The following is a 24,847-nucleotide window of genomic DNA, read 5'->3' as shown; positions in this document are numbered from 1 at the left end:
CAATATGGGCAATCCTCACTCCATAAATCTTCAGACTGAGCAAGTAAGCCTTGTCTTCTCCCAGCTTACTTTGCTCTCTAGTTCTGGGATTAAAGGACTGCACCACCACTGCCCAACCCCTATGCCAGTGTGGTTTCTATGTTTAAAGGTTTCTGCTACCACTGCCTGGCCTGTATAGTAGACTTCTATGGATGCTTTGCACTCTGATCTTCAGGCAAGCTTTATTTATTAAAGCACAAACAATATAGAATTTTAACAAGAAAATATCAATGAGAGCTACAGGATATCTGATTATGGTTGTTGTCTATGGAGTTCTTAGAGGTCTGTTACAAAATATTGGTTATTGCTGTAGTTCTTGTTTGCTCACCAGAGTGAGACAGTAACAATATACTGCTGAAACCCCCTAATACTTTGAAAACATGACCCAGAAAATTAAACCTGAAGCTAACTTGGAAGATTCCTACGTATTGAGTAGCTTTCATCTTGTCGGAAAATCTGGTGTCAATTTCTAGAATAGGACTTCATCAATTGTTTTTTTTTTCTTTTATTCAACTGATTTTTTTCTTTTTTTATTGAGAAAAGGAGAAAAAAAAACACGTTTCCACCTCCTCCCAGCCTCCCATTTCCCTCCCCCTCCTCCCACCCTTCTCGCCCTCCTCCCACCCTTCTCCCCCTCCCCCCACTCCTTTCCCCCTCCCTCTCCAGTCCAAAGAGCAGTCAGGGTTCCCTGCCCTGTGGCAAGTCCAAGGCCCTCTGTAGTAACAGGAACGGCGGCGGGGCTGGTCCCAACACCCCAGCCGCCTGCTCCGGCTAGCTTATGCCCCAAATAATTACACGGACACTGTATTCTTTTAAACACTGCTCTGGCCCATTTCTAATCATCTGTGTAGCGCCCCTAGGTGCGCTTACCGGGAAGATTCTAGCCTAAGTCCATCCTGTGTCGGAGCTTCATAGCGTGCGTCTTTCCTGGAGCAGGTAGCATGGCGTCTCTCTGAAGGCGTCTGCTCTGGAGAGGAGAGCTGTCGAGTCTGACCTCACTTCCTCTTCCTCCCAGCGTTTTTTTCTGTTTACTCCATCCACCTAAGGGTGGGCCTATCCAATGGGCCTAGCAGTTTCTTTATTGCTTAGCCAATGAAATCAACAGATTGATATATGACACTCCCCCATCAGCCCTCCCCCCTCCATCCAAATCTAGGAAGGTGAACATCCAAACAGACTAGGCTCCCACAAAGCCAGTACATGCAGTAGAATCAAAATCCAGTGTCATTGTACTTGGCTTCTCAGTCAGCCCTCATTGTCAGCCACATTCAGAGAGTCCAGTTTGATCACATGCTCCATCAGTCCCAGTCCAGCTGGCCTTGGTGAGCTCCCATTAGATCAGTCCCACCTTCTCAGTGGGTGGACACAACCCTTTCAGTCCTGACTTCCTTGCTCATGTTCTCCCTCCTTCTGCTCCTCATTTGGACCTCGGGAGCTCAGTCCAGAACTCCAATGTGGGTCTCTGTCTCTATCTCCATCTATCACCAGATGAAGGTTCTAAGGTGATATGCAAGATATTCATCAGTGTGGCTATTGGATAGGGCCAGTTCAGGTTCACTCTCCTCTGCTGCCCAAGGAACAAGCTGGAGAAATCCCCTTGGACACCTGGGAACCCCTCTAGAGTCAAGTCTCCTGCCAACCCTAAAATGGCTCCCTTAATTAAGATATATAGTTCCCTGCTCCCATATCCACCTTTCCTCCATCCCAACCATCCCAATCCCCCAAGCTCTCCCCATCGTCCCCTTCTCCCTTTTCTCTCCCCATCTCCCCTTAACCCCACCACACCCCTACCCCTGTGCTCCCCACTTTTGCCTGGCAATCTTGTATACTTCCAATATCCAGGAGGATAACTATATGTTTTTCTTTGGGTTCACCTTCTTATTTAGCTTCTCTAAATAAGGTGAACCCAATTGTTTTAAAAGTTCTCTGCACCCAGAATGCTGTGTTCAACCCTTTTAGGGATTATGTGCTCAGTTGTACAATAGTGGCAACACAGCATTCCAATGGGATTTAAGGACTACTCCATACAAGAGAATTCCTGGTAGCATATTTTTTTCAAAATTCCATGACTGAGAAAATAACTTAGAGGAAAATACATGACAGATATTTTGCTAAACAGAAAATGCAGGTGAATCACTCCATAGATATTTATGTTTATACATGTAATTTAATGAAATTCTCAGCCTGAATCAGAAAAGATTCTTTTTGTAGATGGTAAATCCTTTATTCAGAGCCTTATAACTGGTCAAAGTACTGGGAATTAATGACAGTTAAGTGTTTGGTCTTAAATATGACATCTGTATCAACTCCTCCAACAATTACAAAATAATATTGAAGGGGAATAGAATAATTGGAAAAGTCAGAGGATAGAGAAGTAACAAACACACTGTATTCTGGATATGGTATCACAATCACAATCATGAATACTCAAGAGTTCTAACAAGACTTGTATTGAACCATAAAAAATTAAGGTTATGAGTTAACTAGTTATAATAAGTGAGTAAAAATGAATGTGAGAATGATAAGAAATGGCAATGATGTGGTGAATCGGATTACAACAGATTCTATTTATGTACAACATTTTAAAAATAATCATAAATTTTAAAAATTTGATGGAAGTTTATAAATAAAAAAGGGTTCATAAAAATAGAAACATCTCAGTCTTTTCTAACTGAAGAGTGTACATTTTCCTAATTACTTTTATTTAAACTCTGAAATATAGATAGGTTACTACAGCTCAGATGGATAGAAAACTAAAATAAACACTTTTAAAATGAATAAGAAGATTAATTTCATTTCATTTGTATTAGTAACTTTGAGATCTGGTCCAGCTAAATCCATCAAATTCCACTCATCACATTTCTCCCACAGTAGAAAGAGTTAGTAGAACATAAATCTGACCACTCATGCTTTTGAACACTGCTGTGGCAACCCACATTTCTCACCATATTTGGAGCACTAAAGCAAATAACATAAAACTATGTGGACAGCTAAGAACAAAGAAAGGGAATGGGGGCATTCCTCAGTCAGCAGGGCATTTCAGGACTGAAAAATATTGAGTAATCTTGTGAATTCTCCTTCAGAGAGAAAGAAAAACTTGAATCTAGCCTCCAGCACTCTAGTGAACTCCCACATGAAGAAGAACTGTGTGATACTAAGAAACTTACACAACTCTTACAGATAGCCAGAAATCAGACAGTCTTTGCATTGTAGGAGGGAAGTCAAGAAGTAGGTTTGAGGATTACAGTGTTTTCATTATTGCAAAATAAAGGTATGGTAAGTCTATAGCTCTGTGTGAATGAAAAAAAGCACTTGGATTTTCTTTAGTAGGAGGGATAAAGATCAAGGCAGTATACACTTATAGGAATATAAAAATTCTTTAGAAACCCCCAAAATATGTAATTGAGCTGAATTGTGAAAATCTTTAACTGTATAAACAGGTTTTTTTTTAGTTGTTGAAAAAAATTTCTGCCTCCTCCCCGTTTCCCATTTCCCCCCTCCTCCCACACATCGCCCCCTCCCCCACTCTCCTCCCCCTCTCCTCTCCCCCTCCCTCCACTCCATTCCCCCTCCCTCTTGAGACTGAAGAGCAGTCCAGATTCCCTGCCCTGCGGGAAGTCCAAGGTCCTCCCACTTCTAACCACGTCCAGGAAGGTGAGCATCAAAACAGGCTAGGCTCCCACAAAGCCAGTTCATGCATTAGGATCGCAACCTAAAGAACCTTCATCTGGCTATGGATCGAGATAGAGACACAGACCCAAATTGGAGCACCGGACTGAGCTCCTAAGGTCCAAATGAGGAGCAGAAGGAGGGAGAACATTAGTTAGGAAGTCAGGACCACGAGGGGTGCTCCCACCCACTGTGACAGTGGAACTGATCTATTGGGAGCTCATCAAGGCCAGCTGGACTGGGACTGAATAAGCATGGGATGAGACCGGACTCTATATAAACAGTTTTAAAAGACTGAAAGAGAACTGGGTGGTGGTTGCACATTCCTTTAATCCTATTACTTTGGAAGTAGAGACAAGCAGATCTCTGAATTTGAGGCAAGACTGATCTACAGTGTGATTTCCAAGACGACCAGGACTGTTACACAGTGAATCCTTGACTGAAGAAAACAAAAACAAATGAAAGAGAATACTCTTTGCAGCTATACAAACACTAGTGCAAAGTCATTGGGAACATGAAAAGTCAGGGGGAAATAGTAATACCAAATGAACGAAAAACTCTAGTTATGAACATTAAAGAAGTAGAGATTTATAAATAGAATTTATTTTTGTTGGTTATTTGAATCAGAATTACTCTGTGTTACAGTACTAGCTGTCCTGGAACTAGCTCTTATAGACCAGGTTGGCCTTGAACTCACAGCAATCCACCTGTCTATGCATCCCAATCACCACCACCTGGAAAATATAACTTCTTGACTAGAAATTCAGAGTAATCATATTTAAACTCAGTAAACTGCAGGAAAAATTAATAAATAAAAACGTAGACAAGGACCTTATAGCTACTTGGAAGTCCAAGGCAACAGAATCATAATTTGAAAGTCCATATGGACTACAAACTGAACTCATGACTAGCTTGTAAACATAGTGAAACACTGTAACAAAATCAAAGATATGGAAACTTAGCTCAATGGCAGAAGCAATTTTGCAATGTCCAAAGTTCAAGCTAAGCACAGTAATGAGTAAATAACTGGGTAACTCTAAATGAATGAATAAAATCAATAAAGATACACAAAGCATATGTTGTTCAAGATCAAAACATTTTCCCTTTAGAAAAGCTTAATAAGAAGTAACAAACAACTCAAAATAGCTTCAAGGAGCCAGCCATTGAAACTGAATACATTAAATAGGGCTCGGATTCCCCAAGAATATATAAGCATTAAAGACTGTTGAGAGTCACTCTTATATAAGCAAAAATTGACAGCATACTGTCACACCAACGATAACTTTATATGTGCAGCTACCCTCTAGTATCTTGAATAAGCCTTTTTCCTTGGAGTATCCCATCTCCTCTGTTTCTTACTGTCTTTCTGCCTTCTATTCCACACAGATGCCTGATCCTTCAGTAAAGAAGTATATCTATATCCTTCAGTGAAGGGTATATTATACCTGAATGTTCCAATTTCTTTCACTCTATGTGCACATTGTTCAGCTGTGGATCTCTATGCTCATTATGATGTATTACAAGCAGAAACTCTGCTTGGAAGAACTAAGATATTTGAGCTCCAGCAAAGTGTAAAACTAAGAAAATATCAGATTGAAGGAAATTGAGACAGAAACACAGGGTAGATTCTAGAGATCTGCCAGTAAATACTGCACAACCCTCAGTTTATTTCAGAACTTGCTTATATACAGATTAAGGGTAGAAGGTAGAAAAATGACCAGTATAGTCAGTTAACCACCTCCCTGCACTGTCCTTGGGAAAAAGCACAAGCAGTTTCACTACCATGTGCGTCCTTCCAGCAGTAAGCATTTTTTTTGGATGTGCCTTTGGCTGGCATTCATCAGCCTGGGTCTTAGTAGATAATGTGTTCTTTCCCATGGACTTAATCAGAACTTTTTCACTGTTCACAAGAAGAATTAAATAAGCAAGCTTGAACTCAAATGATTTATAAGTCAATATGGACTCCAGATGGAAACTGAGTCACTTGTCGGTTACCATACTGAGACTGATCAGAAAAACAGACACTAGCCAAACTGTCTGGAATAATCGGAGATCATCAAACAGCCTGGAAGAACAAAAGTCACAACAAGCAGCTTGAAAGAACCATGGACCAACAGAATGGCTTTGAAGAATTAAAGACTGGCCAAACTGCCAAGAGGAGGCTCATACCAACTAAGCCACTTGAAGGTTTACTCGCTGACCTGTCAAGCTGCCTGTAGTATGGACAGTGCAGTCTAGGTTTTCAACTTTTTTGGCTTGTTGTCTAGGCTTGAAAGGGCTTTGGTTTTTGGTTTATCTAGTGGTTTTTGAGTAATTTCTGCTTCTGAAAGTAAACTTTCACTCATATTTTTGTAAGTAATCACAGTAAATCTAATTGATTTTCCAAGGTGGAGTCTGATGGTGTGCATATTTTGGTGTGTTGTCAATTTCTGTTCATGTTTCCCCAGGAATAGTGTCATATAAGAGCATAAAAGAAGAGAACTGCAAGACATGGATGAGAAACTACTATTGCTACATTCATAATCTGGTAGAACTCACAACTGCTTTTTAAATTGCAGTACTTTTATTCTTAGATGGGTATAGCACTCCTCATCAAGGAAACTTCTTTACACAGTAGAGGAAAACTGCAATAGAAAGGCACAATTAGTCAAAATAGAGAGAATATCTGAGTCTCAGTTACCAAGCCCCAACTATTACATCTTCAATACAACCCGTAAACCTAAGACAAGGAAAAAGACAGAAATATTTTAAGAAACAGAGGATCAGGACAGCTGATGCATTTTTTCTCCTATAAACGTCAGGAAGCTATACTTATGAAACATGAGGGGAAAAAAGGTGCTTAAATAAGATATGAAGAGTGAATAAAGAGTTGATATGCAGAGAAAAGTTTTTTGACAAATCTTTACAGTGTACAAGAGCATTACATCACAGCATTTCCTTATTTATTTTTTCTTTTTAAAACAAGAACTCTAAATCTAATATTTTTTGTTTAGATTTGTTGACCATTATCCATAATAACTTTTAACCAATTTATATTAGCCCATAATTTTTGTCTATGTCTACCCATGTGGCTTAGGACCTTTGCAAAGTAAGGAATTTTCATCTAGCTTTCTCTGCATCTGGCTGATGATTGACTCTCTGCCTCGTCTCTTTCAAAAATTTTCATAGTATGGTTTCTCCACCTATATTTCCTGCATGGCTATTGGCCAATCAGCACTTCATTAAACTAATAATGAGTAACAAATCTTTACAATGAAAAGGAACACTATCCCACAAGATTGGCATGCAAGCATGGTTGGAGAAAATCTCACAGTGGCCCACTACTAGATAAAACAGTCTAATAGTTGATACAAACCTAAGTTATCAATATAAAGCATATATACATATGATCAAAACTAAATGAACTCAAAATGTTGTATTTATACTCACACACACATACACACACATATGCCACACACATACACAAAAGAGTTCATGAAATGAGAGGACAGTAGCTATGGACATAAGGAAGTGGACAGCTTAAGATTCAGTGAAAATTGGGGTAGAAATGCTATAAACGGGGTAATTTGTTTAAAATTCCCAAAAATAAATGCTAAAAATAACAATTGTGCACTCTAAACAACAAAGAAATTTGAAAAATAGAGTTTGGTCATCATTCTAAATCAAGAATAAGAAAAGGTCAGCACATTTTAAGAATAATTAAAGACATTATTTGAAAATATGAATCAAAGTACATATTAGTAAAAACAATAAATAAAGCACAACTCATGTACTATCATTGAGAGAATGCTCATACACAAACACACACACACACACAAAGTATTGACATTAAAGAAGAAGATACAGTAAAATACTTAAATAAATAATATCCAATGTTTCTTCTGTGACAATTGGAAGCTAACTATTAAAAATAAATTGTTGAAAATGTACAATAATATTATGGACGCTGAGATAAATTAGAGGGACTAAATTTTCTCGATAACAGAATATATTTTCAAGGTCATCTCATAAGGATGTTTGTATGCACACATAAATTTTACCTGAATTTGAAATGTTTATTTGATTTATACTTAACTTTATTCAGAGTTATGATCTTACTTGCATATATCTTTAAATAATGTGTGTATCTTATTTTGTTTATATTTTCTTATATTTTTTCTTTGAGGATTTCCTCTTTCATGATTTTTCATAAGCCTTTGTCAAGGTGGGATGTGTGAGGAGTTTGATAAATATTTCTCTTTTAGTGCTGGGCCCAAATAATCTCTAAATTTTCTGCACTTTGTCTAGTTATAAGTCTGCATTGTCTGTTGCCCACTGCAAAAAGATGTTTCTCTAAGGTTGAGAGCAGCCAGGTCTATGGGTATAATCATAAAAATTAGAAAGCAGAATGATTATATAGTTATGTAACAGATTTATTGAAGGGCCTGTGATGCTCCCAGATACAGGCGTTTGACAGTATGAGGTAAGAACTTGCCTTTTTTGGATCAGTTCTAAAACCCAATCAAAAAAATAGTTACTTACTAAATAATAGTCATACTTCTATTTTACCAGTGGGCTTATCTTACCTGGCTGCTCTGTGTTGTAGCATGTGGTATCTAAGACTGGGTAACACCACTGACAATCTAAATGTTGTAATTTATGAATAAACATTCCAGACAAGTGTTTTGTAGAATTGAGCTTTGAATATCACCTTTCTTTGTAAATTGTCTTACATTTGGTATCTAAGAGAAATACCATTAACTTGTGAATTAAAACAAGAAACAGGGACATAAACATTTTTTGAGACTTTATACACAACTTTCAAGGCATTAAACAGATATCCTTTTTCATTCTGGAGAGTTTTGTCAAGCTATTATATTTATCATATTATGTTACATTGTACTTTATCTTTTCAGCTACCAGTTTTTTCTCTTTCTCTCTCTCTCTCACCGTCCCTCTTTCTCTCCCTCCCTCTCTTCTTCCCTCTCTCCCTCCCATCTCAACCTTGTTTATCATAAACACACATATACAAATACATACAAAACAATATGACATAGTAAATTTGAATTTGAAAGAAATTTATAATCAAATTATCCTTGAAAGGAAGGACTCATTCAGACTATAGTTTGGCCATTTTCTTTAGGATTTTGTTAGGGTTTTTTGAATTTTTATCTGAGCTCTCTAGGATATAGATCTTTGTATGAAAATAGTTAAAAGTATTTCACTTTCAAAATCAAACAGCAGTCTTTAAGAATTATTTTAAATGAAAAAAATAATCTGTATTAGTGTCTTCAAGGAAAAAACTTTGGAAAAAAGTACAAAAGATACATAAAGCAAGTTCACCTGTTTTGTTCCTCTGGGTTATGTTTTACCAACAATATAAATATTGTTATTACTTGCCTTATCATTTGGAGATGTGTCATTCCCCTCTGTGTGATGTGAATACCATTGGTGAATAAAGAAACTGGCTTGGCCTCATGGGGTAGAACAGAGGGAGGTGGGGGAAACTAAACTGAATGCTGTGAGAAAGGCAGCAGTATAGGGGAGGAAAAGCTATGTAGTCCTGCCAGAGACAAATGCTGTAACTTTGCAGGTAGGCAATAACCTCATGGTGTTGCAGATAATGGAGATGGGTTAAATTAAGATGTAAGGGTTAACCAATAAGAAACTAGAGCTAGTGGGCCAAGTAGTATTTTAAATAATATAGTTTTTGTGTGATTATTTCAGGACTAGTAGCTGGAAACAAATAAGTGGCCTCTTTCAACATTTTGGCACCCTTATTTATTATAATATAGGTACTATGAAGTCAGAAGTCAAGTCATCCTTCTTCCTTCTTATCTTCAGTATCTAGTCTATTCCCTGGCACAAAATAGGAACTCAAAAGATATCTGCTGAATTCATGCATAATCCCAAAAACCTGATGATTTGTAAATTTACCATGAGATTTCTATTGACAAAGAGTAGGAACTAAAAAAAATACAAAGTTTTTGATTACTAGAAGGACAGAGTCAGTATTTTCAGAGGGTAGCTTTTACCTCTAGATTTCAATAAATGACAATGGTAGGGGAACACAACTGAAGGAGACTATTGTTTTATCATTTCAAATCTCTACTATGTAAAAATTGTTAAACATATGTACATAATTTATTTCACTATAATAAGAATAGAGTAAATCCAACTGATCTACACTTGTAAAAATATCAAAAGGAAAAAATAAAGGGTAGTTTTCTTCATACAGTTAAACATTGTTTAATGTGTGAATATACTACATTAGTAAGTTCTGAAGAAACATTAAGACAAAGATGTTCATGATTGGTGTACTTTCCCCTTTAATAATTCTAAATATGATTATAACCTAAAACAGGTTTCTATAATGAGAAATTAAACTCTAGTGATAATTTATGATTTCTACAATTCATAGCAGAAATTTGAGTTAAAAGAGTTTCACTTAAATTGTATTACTAGTAAATTTATACATACAGATAAAAATAAAAAAATATTTCAGATAATTTTGAGGTATTTGTGTTTTCAAAAAGTTGAACAGGTATTCATGTAGTATGGTTTCACTAAAATGAAATATCTTCAGAAGTAACTTAAATTCATTCGTGGCATATTGTTGAATTTTTAAGATGTTAAATGTCTTCTACTTTTTATTAATTAAATTTGTTCTTTGACAATTTCATATATGTATATTCTGCATTGCAATTATTCTAACCTCTGTTGTCTTATATACTTCTCATTCTGTCAACCATCTCTTTGCAAAAACCTTTCTTTTCTGAGCAAGTGTGCTTTTATAGAGAGTGACACATAATATGGCATCTTCCACTATTGATGTGGGAGTGTCATAACAATCTGTTGATTTCATTGGCTAAGCAATAAAGAAACTGCTAGGCCCATTGGATAGGCCCACCCTTAGGTGGGTGGAGTAAACAGAACAGAACACTGGGAGGAAGAGGAAGTGAGGTCAGACTCCGCAGCTCTCCTCTCCAGAGCAGATGCTTCAGAGAGACGCCATGCTACCTGCTCCAGGGAAGACGCACGCTATGAAGCTCCGACCCAGGATGGACTTAGGCTAGAATCTTCCCGGTAAGCGCACGTAGGGGCGCTACACAGATGATTAGAAATGGGCTAAATTAATATGTGAGAATTAGCCTAGAAGAGGCTACATAAATTGGGCCAAAGCAGTGTTTAAATGAATGCAGTGTCCGTGTAATTATTTCGGGGCATAAGCTAGCCGGGCAGGGCAGGCGGCTTGGGGTGTTGGGGACGCAGCCCCGCCGTCGCCCCTATTACTACAGATGGCGCCCAACGTGGGGCTCGAACCCACGACCCTGAGATAAAGAGTCTCATGCTCTACCGACTGAGCTAGCCGGGCAGGTGGCTGGGGTTTTGGGGACGCAACCCTGCCGCCGCCCATATTACTACAAATGACGCCCAAACGTGTGGCTGAGTCCACAGAAATCCTGAGAAAGCTTGGAAAAGAATAGAGTAAAGCATGTTTCTTGTGGCAATTTCTCGGGTCTACTCTGCTTGCTAGAGGCAAGCAAGCGCCTCATCTAAGAGAGGCTTCCTGACTCAGCTTCAGCTGCAAACCCTGCAGCTCATTAAGAGGTCCTGCCACGAAACACTTAAATGGTGTTGACGAAAAGCTGAACGCATGCTTTTCAGTTTTCAGCCGTAGCAGGAAAAAAGCTGCGCTGTTTAAAAATTCCGGCTTTCTGGGCCATCCTGCCAGGGCAAACTTCTGACTGTTGGAGGCAGGAGGGCCGGCTACTGAGAGAGGACTTGAGTGTTGTCTGTTGTAGCTTGCTGGCTGGCAGGGACCTTGAAATGCCAGTTGTGGCTATAAACATGGCTACAGCCAATACCTCAGCCATGAGGCTGGAAAGCTAAGGATCCAGCCGGCAAAGCCACGCCTTTAGTCCTACTGATATTGCTCAGTAATTTAAAGGCTCTTGTGGTCAGAAAAAGAGAGATATACAGTAAAGAGAGATTCAAAGACAGAGAAAATTTCTGAATGGTTTACTGTGTGTTAAAAATATATGCAGACTAAAAGTTAAAATTCTTAAAGTAAACCTCTGTGACTTCAAGGTGTGGTAGCACACGCCTTTAATCCCAGTGCCTAAAAGGCAGAGACAAACAGATCTCTGTGAGTTCAAGGTGTAGTAGCAAACACCTTTAATCCCAATGCCTGGGAGGCAGAGACAGGCGGATCTCTGAGAGTTCAAAGACAGCCTGGTCTACAGGTCAAAGATATATGCTCAAAAAGCAAAAAATTAACCTAGGAATGTCACAGCTTAGATTCTTAAGCGCCTAGGCGCAAATCAAAAGTGCTCCTGGGTAGTAAAAAATTGTAGATTCACAATAGGACAGATTCAGACCACTAAATGAGTCACACTGTTGGATGAATGTACGTTGGCTTGGGAGAGATAAGAAAAAGAATATAGAGAATAAAGTTAATGGTTTAAAAAGAAAAAAGTAAAAGTAAAGTCTTTAAAGAGACAGAGTACAGATAGTTATAGATATAAATAAAAATAAGCCGCGTAAAGATGGAAAATTCACAGAGAGTCTGGATTATGTACATTGTGTTTTCTTTAAAATTTTTGACTGTGAAGGAGCTAAGTACAGAGAGACATTTCATTATATGGGCTGCCCAGTGGAACCAGAACGAATATCATGAGGGTATGATTTCAGAATTTGGATCTAAGGATATGATACTTCGGAAAAGAGATTCTTCTTTTGTTTTCACAGAGGATGAGACTCTATGGATTTCTTCTATTCCGATTTGGTATGATGGACCACGTCCTCCTGAAGGGTTGCTGTGAACATCTTCAGAAAATTGCTTTGCTCAACTGCCAACTGAGATGAAACTAGCACACAGGTTATACCATGAAAGACCTAATTAACGACGCCCCCATTCAGCAGGAAGCAGTTTGGAGAGAAAAAACTGCGCCCATTTTCCCAAATATGGTTTATAAATGTTCTTTTACATTTAAAGGGGGATATGATATAGACATGAATAATTTGCATTAGTATAGATTTTGCTTTATTGATAGAGATTTACGGTCAATTTTGTTATATGTATAAATGTTTCTGATGTAACTTTTACTTGATAACTGTTTTGTTATATGTAATTTTGCTATGTTAAAGTTAAAGCCTTCCTTTTTTTGTTTAAACAGAAAAAGGGGAAGTGATGTGGGAGTGTCATAACAATCTGTTGATTTCATTGGCTAAGCAATAAAGAAACTGCTAGGCCCATTGGATAGGCCCACCCTTAGGTGGGTGGAGTAAACAGAACAGAACACTGGGAGGAAGAGGAAGTGAGGTCAGACTCCGCAGCTCTCCTCTCCAGAGCAGATGCTTCAGAGAGACGCCATGCTACCTGCTCCAGGGAAGACGCACGCTATGAAGCTCCGACCCAGGATGGACTTAGGCTAGAATCTTCCCGGTAAGGGCACGTAGGGGCGCTACACAGATGATTAGAAATGGGCTAAATTAATATGTGAGAATTAGCCTAGAAGAGGCTACATAAATTGGGCCAAAGCAGTGTTTAAATGAATGCAGTGTCTGTGTAATTATTTCGGGGCATAAGCTAGCCGGGCAGGGCAGGCGGCTTGGGGTGTTGGGGACGCAGCCCCGCCGTCGCCCCTATTACTACACACTATTCTGAGAACTGCAACATCAGAATAATGAAAATATAAAGGGAGAGAGAAAGAAAAGAGTGACTAGGAGAAAGAGGGAGATATAAACAACGAAGGAGATTACAAATTCCTGGCTCTGACTACATGTTTTATCAGGACATAGTATACATCTAAACCAGATAGTGCTATATGCAGGCATCTATCAGTGTAAGTCAATTATGCACGGGCTTTTGCCATGGAAATATGATAAGTAAAAGTTCTACGCAATCTTTGAACTCACTCTATTCTTTCAAGAATTAGCCTATGCTACTTACAACTGTGTTTATATGTGAATTTTCATGAGATAGTCATGGCTATTTACTACTATCTATGTATGTCACTTCATTATAATAGAAATGAATACTTTTTGTTTACATCTTTTATTTGTAGACAATATTTTTGCATTATCTTTGAGTATTTAACACATTCATTTATGTATTTGAATATAATCCATGCTCATTTATTCTCCTCTCTGGCCTAATATTATCCCCTGAAAATTCCTTATATTCCTTTTTTAAACCCACTGAGTCCTCTTAGTGTTGCCAGTATTTCAGCTATCTATTGTTAATAGATCCTTAGCCAAAGGTGGAACTTTTTGACCAAGTCTTTCTGTATGGTAATTTGGCTGGCTTGATATTACTTAGATTTTGTGCATGCTATCAGAATTACTGTTAATTCATATGTATGTTCAACCTTAGACAGATTATCTATACAGCATCCAATTTACCCAAGACTCAAGGATCACCATGGAAAATGGAACAAAATGGTTATGAAAGTCAAAGCCAATGGATGACTACAGCAAAATGGTGTTTTAGAAATACAAGATTTTTTTCTCTCTTTATTTGTTGCAAGTATAATAATATTTTCTTTTTTCTTTCCAAACTGGCCTAGGAAACACTGTATGTATCAGGTTTATTTCAATACTGACACTGTTCTTGTCTTAGTACCTTCTGTCTTGGGATTTACTGCCATTTGCTGATATGTCTTGTAAACGTGCTATTTTAATGATTGCTTTTATTATTCTCATGTGCCTAACCCATTTATTTTATTTTGTTGACTTAATTTTGAACAATGTTCCTTATAATTTTCCGATTTCTGCAAATATCATAGTAACATATTCATTTTATTTATTTCTAAGTGCTTTACTTTTTATTGTGTAGCTTATGGTTCATTATTATTAATTTACCTTTTAAAATTAAATTCGCTTGTATTGATTATTCTACTGTTTTCTTTTGCTTACTGCATGGATGCTTTTGTATTGAACATGGCTTTATACTACCATTTCTACTCTCTAATCTTTTGTGCAGGTAGTTCAATGTGTGCAACCTGTATCACTAGTGCTACTTGTTAAAATGTATTCCTAGTATACCTATATAGAATATATTGTCAAATATCAACTGATACTTTTGTCCTCAGTTCCAAAACTTCTTTCTGCTAGAGTATCTATCACTATGTCCTTCTTTTCTTGATGGCTTGTTTTAGTCACTAGGTGGCGCTGTGCCTTTACTACTGGCCTTGATTCAGTCCTAGGGAATCATCACTGATTCTGGTAAATGGGATGATTCCAATGAATACTGCCTCTCAGAAGACTGGAGAAGCATTGGAAGCCAAAGGGGTAACTATAAATCTTTGCAAAATATAAAATCAAATTGAAAAGATTTATAGACCTGAACTTTAGAAGAGGCTTTTGGAGTGACCCTATTGTAAATTTTGAATGTAACTCTTGTAAATAATACACAAAGATTATAAAAACAAAACCAGATGTAAAAGGAGTGGACACTTTTGATTAAGATTTAAAGTAAGTGAACAGTATGATAATTGGAGTTATCTCCAATCTCATTCATGGTTGCCTCACTTTTGTCTACGAATGAGGCTGACTGTGAAAAACTAATCCAAGACAACAGAGCAACTAAGTAAACACTATTTGATATAGTTATTTCAGGGACTGTATTAAAAAGTTGTATATCAGAAATATACAAGGATTGTATGTCATTAACTAGATATTAATATTTTTATAAAAGTATGAAGTAGAGACAGCAGATAGATGAGTAACAAAGCATACAGTATATGTCATACAATAAACCCTAAAATGATGCTAAATTTATTTTATGTGTCTTACATTTATGCAATGTTAATTCACTATGTTCCTTGGTTTAGCTATCTCTTTATTTTTAAATGTTCATAGCGCAAGGAAATGGAGATGCAAAAAGCATTTCCATGAGATTTTTATGTTCCCCAAACAACAGATGATAAAAAAAAATTATCCACATTAAATGAATGGGTGGGATCCAACTTCACAGCTGGAAACTGGATTTGACAGTGAGAATCAATTATAGACAATTTCCTGTGTAGGATATCACAAAGTAATAAAGTAACACAACACATTTTCAAACACATTGTACTTGATTCATTTAGATTTTGCATGAGTAGGAAATTGACTTAAGCTACATTGCCAAGATATGCTATTCTTTTCACCTCAAATGCATTTCACGTTGTCGTTGTGATAATGGGGCTAGTGGGAAGGAAGTGTTATAAATAAAAATGATTACTTTTATCCACCCAAATACTTAGTACATGAAGTGAAACTACTAGTATTATTTGTAAGAAATTAAAAATTTATAATTTGCTTGTAATGAAACCCTTAAAATGGATTTATAATCCAACTATTTTAGCATATATACATTAATTATATATAATATGGAAAAAGCAGGAAACTTTCTACAATATTATCAAGTAATATATTTAATCCATAACTTAAGTAAATGATTTCTTGTAGCCAGAGGTTTTGTAATGAACTTGTTTCTTTCATATTTACAAGAATAACAGCACATTTTATTTGAAGACCAAAATTTCCTTTCAATTTTAAGCATTTATTTTTTCTGAGGATCTAATGAAATATTATTCACTACCAAAAATCAGAAAAATAACAAGATGATGGATTTGAAAAAATGATAATATGAAAATACAAAGAAGCATAGTGTTGATCTTTACTCGTAAGAGGTGAATAAGCATTATTACATCACCACATCTAGTTGTCTTAGTGATATCCAAAATAACATGGTATAGCAAACACTTCATTCAATTCAAACATTTTTGAGAATTAAGACTATATAAAAATCAAATTTAAAAGGCCAAAGATTAAGGAGATGACTCAGTGATTACAAGCTGATGGTGCTCTTTGAGAAGATTCAAGTTCAGTTTCCAGAACCCATATTAGGTGGTTTACAACTGCCTCTAACTCCTGTTTTAGTGAATTCTACATCCTTGTTTGATCTACACAGTGACCTGCATACATGTGCTGGACATGAGCTCATGCAAATGTTCACACACTCTAAATCTTTTAAATTAACTAATGTGAAGAAAGAATATTAGCTAATCACCATTGTCAAATGAAGGCACAGCTCTGATGAGTCTACCAGAATAAGTTCTTAGAACTTTACGTTAGGATGGAAGACTTACCCTAAATCTGAGAAGCACTATTCCATTGGCTGGAGTCCGTGACTGAATAATTGAATTGAGTACCAGCATTCTTCTTTCTCTACTTCCTCTCTGGAATTTCCATATGACCAGTTCTCCTATGCTCTTGCTGTCATAATTTCCCAGCCATGATGGACTATATCATTAAACCATGAACAAAAATAAATACCCTTTCCATAAATTTTTTTCACAAACTATTTGTCAATAGCAACCTCAAAAGTCACCAATACAGAGAGTATAAAAGTTCAAATTGTATTCAAAACTAAGTATTCTTTCTTTAATATTAAAAGAACAGCATAGTAAAAGAGATGGTGAAAGTGTAAAATTTTAAAACTAATTAAATACCTTTTTGGCAAATAGACTACATACATTCTATTTCACAGGATCCCATATCAGATATCCTGCATATAAGATACTTATAATATGACTCACAAAAGTAGCAAAATTATAGTTATGAAGTAACAGTAAAAATAATTTTATGGTTTGGTTTCAACACAATATATGGATTGTATTGAAGGGTCTCAGCATTAGGAATGTTGAGAACCACTGCTAACACATACCTTTAATCTCAGCACTTGGGAAACAGAGGCAGGCACTTCTCTGTAAGTTCAAAGCCAGCCTGGTCTACTAAGTGAGTTACAGGGCTGGCTTCAAAGCTACACATAGAAACCCTATCTCGAAAACAAAACAAAACCACAAAAAAATAGAGAAATAAAAAATCACGGATGATACCTTATGATATAGCAATTCATTCATTACCTTGACCATGAAGTGTTCACATCCTAGAGCCACAAGAAACAAACTACTGTTTATATTTTACCTCTTTCATGGTATTTTCTTATGGCAGTTTGAATAGGCTAAGTAGTAAAAATAAACGAATTTTAATGCATCTTGTGGAACTAGGTCCACACAAGTTGTGCCCTCTTATTACTCAGCTATGGAGGTAGAAATGACTCAGGGAACTTTATGATTTACCATTAGTTTATTAGCAACTAACAGATTATATGAGAGGGAAAAGCATAGTATATAGTTGTGTGTACCAACTCTTGTGTATGCACTAGTGAACCAATGAGATTCTGATGGTTAGTTCCAAACTTGTGGTTACACAGTGACTTGGAGATATCAAAGGAAACTTACATAAATCGGTTCTCTCCTACCATGAAGATTACAGGGATGAAACTCAACTCACCAGGCTTGTTGACAAGAACTTTTACTAGCCTTCAATCAATAATTTATTAACAATAGGAAATATTAATAGTTAATATAACATTGTGATACATCAGAAAAAAATTTGTTTTTTTTCCCCTCTGACAACTAAAAGTTTGAGAAAGCTATATCCTGATAGTCACTGAAAGCAATTAATAAGGCTACTGGGAAAAATAAGAAAGTTGTGAGTATTTGCTCCACCTAGAAGTTTTGTCTTTCAGACTTGTGGACAATGAGCCTCAAGTTTTTTTTTTTTTTTCCAGTTCATAGCTTAAATTTTCTTACTCCTGGACTCATACCAGAACAAGCCTCTACTTACCTCTTCCTGCTCTGTTCACATTGCCAGTATTTTTATTTTTCTATCTATTGGAATTGGGACAGATGTTTCTCTGATTCATCTATGAAGAGCTGGTCATTTTGAAGTTTGCCTAACTGTGTACTTTTTAATGAAGTGGCAACTTTAAATCTTTTTACATTTCATAGCAGAAAAAAAGATTTATCCATGTTTTTTTCTATGTAACTCTTTAGTCTTTGAGATTTTTACTTATATTATTTCTAATATGTTTAACATTTGCATCTGGCAATACAAATATTTAAGATGCCTCTTAAGTGACTTTCATTTAGTTTTTTGTCAATATTGTTTACTGTGTGGTATCTACTAACATAGCTTCAATTTTTATTATATACCAGGCATGTAAAACACTATATAAATACGTAGAAGTAATTTAGAATTTTATACTTCCTTCAAAAAACGATTTTGAGCTAAGATTGTAGCTCAGTAGTAGACTGCTAAAGGATCTAGTATGTTTGAGGCCCTGGGATTAATGCCCAATATTTCAAAACAAACAAATAAATTAATTAAAAATTCCCTGTTTATGCAGGTAGCCCTAATTAAATGTAGTAGGTCTCTCTGTCTCTGTCTATTTCTGTCTCTGTCTGTGTGTGTGTGTGTGTCTGTCTGTCTCTCTCTCTCTCTCTCTCTCTCTGTCTCTCTCTCACACACACACACACACACACACAAATACACACCATAAAACTAGGATAGAGAATTGAAGGAAAAATGAAATATGATGACAATGGTAGGGTATGCGTGAGGATAATGAGAGCTAATTAGATCTAATGACATTTTATTCATGTATAGAAAGTAGATATATACACATATGTATGTATGAAATTGTGAAAGTATAAATATATTATAAAACTATGCCAAAAGCCTATAGGCTATCATTTATCTTTGTTCCTTCCTGAGAATAGGATATAGAAAAAACAATTCTATAAATTCAGTGATTGATTTCTGTAGTACGTTTTTCCCCTCTTTGGGGGCCCACAACCACCCAGCTCCTAAATAAATACATGAAGATTTATTCTTATTTGTGATTGCCCAGTCTTAGCTTGGCTTGTTGCTAGCCAGCTTTTCTAACTTAAATTATTCCATTTCTCTTTAACTACATATAGCCTCTGGGATTTTCCCTTTCTTTATTCTATATATCTCTTTTTCCTTCTTCTTGACTGGTTGTGTGGCTGTGTGGTTGGCTACTGAAACCCTTCTCTCCTCCTTTTCTCGGTTCCCTCTCCTCTTTCCTTGCTCTTCTCCCTAGATTTCTCCTCCCATTTATTCTATCTGCATGCCAGTCACACCTATTTTTTTCTGCTGCCTAGCTAATGGTTGATGTGGGAGTCCCCTCTGTGTGTTGTCATTACCATTAATGAATAAAGAAACTGCCTTGGCCTGTTAATATGACAGCACTTAGGTAGGCAGGGAAGACAGAACTGAATGCTGGGAGAAAGAAGGGCAGAGCCAGAGAAACACCATAACTCCGCCAGAGTCAGACATGCCGAATCTTTGCTGGTAAGCCACTGCCATGTGGCGATACAAAGATTACTAGAAATGGGTTAAATTAAGATGTAAGAGTTAGCCAATAAAGTGCAAGAGCTAATGGGCCAAGCAGTGATTTAATGAATATAGTTTTGGTGTGGTTATTTTGGGGCTAATCTAGCAAGGTGGCCAGGAAGTGGGCAGCAGGACAAACAAACAGAGCTTCCTCCTAAAATTTATCATTCAGTTCTTTATTAGCCTAATTAAGTGTTTTAAGCAGGCAAAGTAAAGGCGTTAAAGATGCAAAATTAAAAATGTAACACATCATTGCATCATTAAACAATTATCAAGTAAGAATTCCATTTACAGTATTCAGTCTATTTGTGTTTATAAAATTCAGAGAAAATATACCATTATCTATCTTAATGATTCTAAAGTTTTATACATAATTTACTTTCTTTCATAACTAAGGAAAGCAATAAGTCAACTATTTAGCTTTTAGTTCCACCAAAGACTCTGGAAGGATGGAATATTATCTAACAGCATAGACATCTGGTTGCTTGAACAGTTACTCATAATTCCTCTTTGATGTTGAGGAACTGGTCTTCAATAAACAAGCCTAGAATATCTGGCAAGATTTTCAGTGAATCAGTAAATTTAAAGGACCTTCCAACCTTGTGTTGGACGAAGCTCATCAGTCATTTTGCTCTGTGTCTTAAAGAATATCTTTCAGACTATTCTGTGAAGCAGGAATTCTGAAGGACTGTTTACCTTGTCTTGACAAAGTTCAACAGTATTTTCACTGTGTCCTGCTTGTTCAGTCTATACAGAATACTGCCAGCAGTCAAGGCAAGAGCAGTTTCTTGCCCAAATGGCTAACCTTGCCACATTGAAATTAAATTGTTTATGCAGTTTCTTCCATGCTCATCATTCTTTTATGAAGTAAACTAGTGCTGCCAGGAGTATATTTTTCTCATTGTCATGAAAAACTTTATTAAACGTCTTGAATTCCATGTTCTATAATACTTTGAAATGTGTGAAAATCATCTATATGTTTAAAATATACCCATTTAACCTTGGAAACATACTTAATATTACAATATGATAACATCATTTCTTAATTATTCATTACATTTTTAGATGAGCTTCATAAGCACTATGAATGGAAATAGAAACACAATTAATGAACACGCTAATTTCATAATACCCCAAATAAGAATAGAAACATAGATACAGCCTAACAAAATTAACTTTAAATTTGTATCAGTATACCAAAATCTATGTCAATGCAATATATTTGAGATAAATGGTAGTCCTCCTATATTCCCCTAAATGATAACAAATATCCATAACCCATTAAATAACCCAAAACTACCCAACCCAGTCCTTGGGAATGTGAGCATCATGTTCCCTAGACTGCTTTCTGTTTTGAGGGATCCCTAAGGAAACTGAAAGAATGGCTAAGTCCTGGGAAGGCAATCTGTAACTTTTGTCGATGTACATAACACCTGTGACAATTCAGGAGGTCTCCCTCAATCAAACCTGATACACATTAATACTAAAGGTATCCACAGGTTCTTGTTTCCTTTTGCAACAAAACACAATGTCTTCCCAAAGCATTTTGAAAAATAAAGGTTTTTACATTATTATATGCAGTGTATTATTATATACAGTATATTGTGTATGATTCAAATTGGTTTATCTCTGACAAAATTAAATTCTCCTATTTATACATAATGAATCAGAAGCATTGTTGTATGTATATGTTATATATCCAGCAAAACTATAAGACATGTATCTTCTATTGTATTAATTCTGCATTTGTGGCTGAATATTGACTGATTAAATGTTAATGAACATGTTAAGAAAAATAAAGCCACATAGGGTAAATATTGAAATGAATTTGGCATTACTATGGATGGAATATATAGCATTACACCAAAATGGGTTCCTTTATCCTATCGCTGGCAGAAATGACTATATGGTACATAATTAACTCAGAAAACTTTGACATAATTAGTTATGGGAATAAAATGGAAGTAGAAACATAATTAATGAATATGCCAATTTCCCCTGCTATAGACATCAGGGAATAGCTGATCTTTATTCATTTCTTAAAACGAATAACAGATTAAATTGATGATCCCTATAATTTTTCTTTATTTCTAAAGTAGAAAACATAAAAATGTAATTTCAAGGTTAAACTTGAACAATTGGAGAAAAACATCAATTTCTTATCCTTGAGATTAATTAAAAGTAAAGTATTATGAGAACACATTGATTATGCATCAACTCATTATTGATGCTGTAAAAAACTAGGCAACTTGTAACGATTATTGATAATGCTGAAACAGGATGGATTCAGAATCTTCTCTATAAGTTTTTGTTTATTTATTGCAAATAAACTAATGTTGTCATAATATGCATGCAAAAATAATATGCAACTGTGAATGCAAAACTAATTAGTCACTAAAAAACTATAACCATATGAAACAAATATCGTTTCACTAAAAAACTATAACCATATGAAACAAATATCATTCCAGAGTAGGGCGTATGGAAACCTCTTTGTAGGCAAATAAAACAGAATACTTTCTCTATACGATTTAAGTGAATTTTACATGAAAAATAAAACCATAGCTTTGTATAAATCACTCTTAGAATAAAATCCCAATGTATTTACTTGATTAAATTGACAATTTTTTGAAATAAAAGGTTATTAAAGTAACATTGATATACCTAAAATTATAAGTATAGGTAAAAGGCATTATTATTCTTTACAAATATGCATAAATAATGTTAAATTCATATTTAAATATCAATTTTAGTATGATGCCTGAGTTAGGATTTGATCTTAGGTTTTATAGAAGGTTTTGTTCTTAATTTTTTGACCGTTAGATATTTTACCTACACTGTGTATAGTAGACATTCATTGAGGTAAAAGAGTAAAGCAACAATTAAGCTCTTGGAGTCTAAATAGAAAGTCTCACAATTTTAGAATATTTAAAACAATTGAAAATAATTAAAATAGAAAAATATAATATAAAAGCAATGGTAATGTTTTTTTTTCTTCTGAAATAAATTGTTCTAGAACTTCAACGTTACAACTTCGGTGATTGTGATTATAGTCATTTGTTACATGCAGTACCATGGACCATATAATTTAAATGATCAGGAAAATATGCAATCAAATATGTTGTAAAGTTGTTTGTTAAGCCATGGATATATTTAAGGCTGTATTTTACTATAAATAGAATTTTATTGCCAAGTGCTGGTGGGATAAATCATTCATTACATATATAAACGCAACCATACTTAATTCAATTATTTAGTTTTATGATTTACATTTGGAAATATCTTTAAAGGGCAATTTCATGATAAAAGGGAATGTCATTTCCCTTTTTTCTTTCTAAAATATTATTTTTGAAATAAAACTAGCAGTTATACAGTACATGACAGATATTTTTCATTTTGAAAAAACCACATTGGATTCTCTACTATACGCATTTAATATTATGACCTGTAGCTAGTTCTATTGATTTTAGTATTATTTTATTGAATTTGGTTTTAGAGAAAGAGTCTCCTTGTGCAGTTGAATCTAGCCTCAAATTAAACATGATAGCCTTGTCTCAACTTCATCAATAAGGTGATTACCTGTGCCAAGATATTTTTGAGATTTAAAAACAATTGATGTGGACTTGATTTTGTACATGTGACTTCATTACAGATTGTATTGGTTGACTGATACAAAGAAAAAAACATAAAGCTCCAAATTTACATGTAGCATGCTAATTTACACTGTTCTATTTTGAGTTTCAAAATAAATTGATTCCTTCATTAAGAGAACAGCAATGCTTAAGTGAATATTAATATTTTAAAACTTTAAGGAACTAAAGAGGAAAATTTGCCAAGCTTCTTTGTCTATAACTCGACATAAACAATTGGGAGGTAAAAACAGGTGGGTCTCTGTGTTTTAGGCCACCCTAGTCCATAAGAGCTAGTTCCAGGACAGGCTCCAAAACTACAGAGAAATCCTGTCTTGAAACAACAACAACAACAAAAATAAATAAAGAAAAGAACTCTATGTAACTGTGTAGGTGTTGTTATTATCATCGAGTAAGGTTTCTTATTTGAAATATGTAGTTGTATTTCATTCACACATAAGCATATCCCCAAATCATACATTTTATTACTTTATGGTTTAATTGTGTAGATTTGATGACACAGTTCCTTTATCATGTAAGACTTTCATCACTATGAGAAATACCCGAGAAAACAAAGGTGAAAATACTTAATTTGCCAGATTTCAGACATTTCAATTCATAGTCAGTTGGTCATTGATTACAGTCAGAAACATGCCCAAAGTTAAGAAATCATGGATATGCAGCAAGAAACTCCACAAGAATACCTAATATTCATTCAAAGTTTAGGTGTTTTAGTGTTTATTTATGTAGTATTACATTTAACATATTAATTGTTTTTAATTAATTTTAAGGTTATAGAACTATGTCTTACTAAAACATAGCCTGTTCACAATGTAAGCAGTGTCACCATTGCTTCTATGACATGCTGTTATGTATGCCAATCATCAGTAATTATCTTACATCCTTTCTTTTTTATGTATGACAAAAGGTTAATTCCAGTGTTTTATTAGAATTAAAGAATGATTTAAAAAGTCAAAAATTGTGAGTTGAGAAGATTGTTATAGATTATTAAAGAGGACTGTCAAGAACAAATAAAGTAAGAAGGGATTGAAAGAAATGAACTAAGAAGAACTGTGGAGAAGAACTGTGAACTATGAGGATTACATTTTGAAGATCATTCTAAGGATATGATTATTTTCAGACTAAGTGAGACTTAGAAGCATTTTTATAGCAGTATCTAACTTAGATTGAAATTCATCTCTTCATTTTTCTGTGGATTCTAGATTATGTAAAAAAAATGGGAAAAGGTATATATAAGGAGTTAGACAAATTAGTAG

This window comes from Microtus pennsylvanicus, chromosome X (assembly GCF_037038515.1).
Source record: "Microtus pennsylvanicus isolate mMicPen1 chromosome X, mMicPen1.hap1, whole genome shotgun sequence".
NCBI classification, from domain to species: domain Eukaryota; kingdom Metazoa; phylum Chordata; class Mammalia; order Rodentia; family Cricetidae; genus Microtus; species Microtus pennsylvanicus.
Note: the sequence above shows the minus strand (reverse complement) of the source record.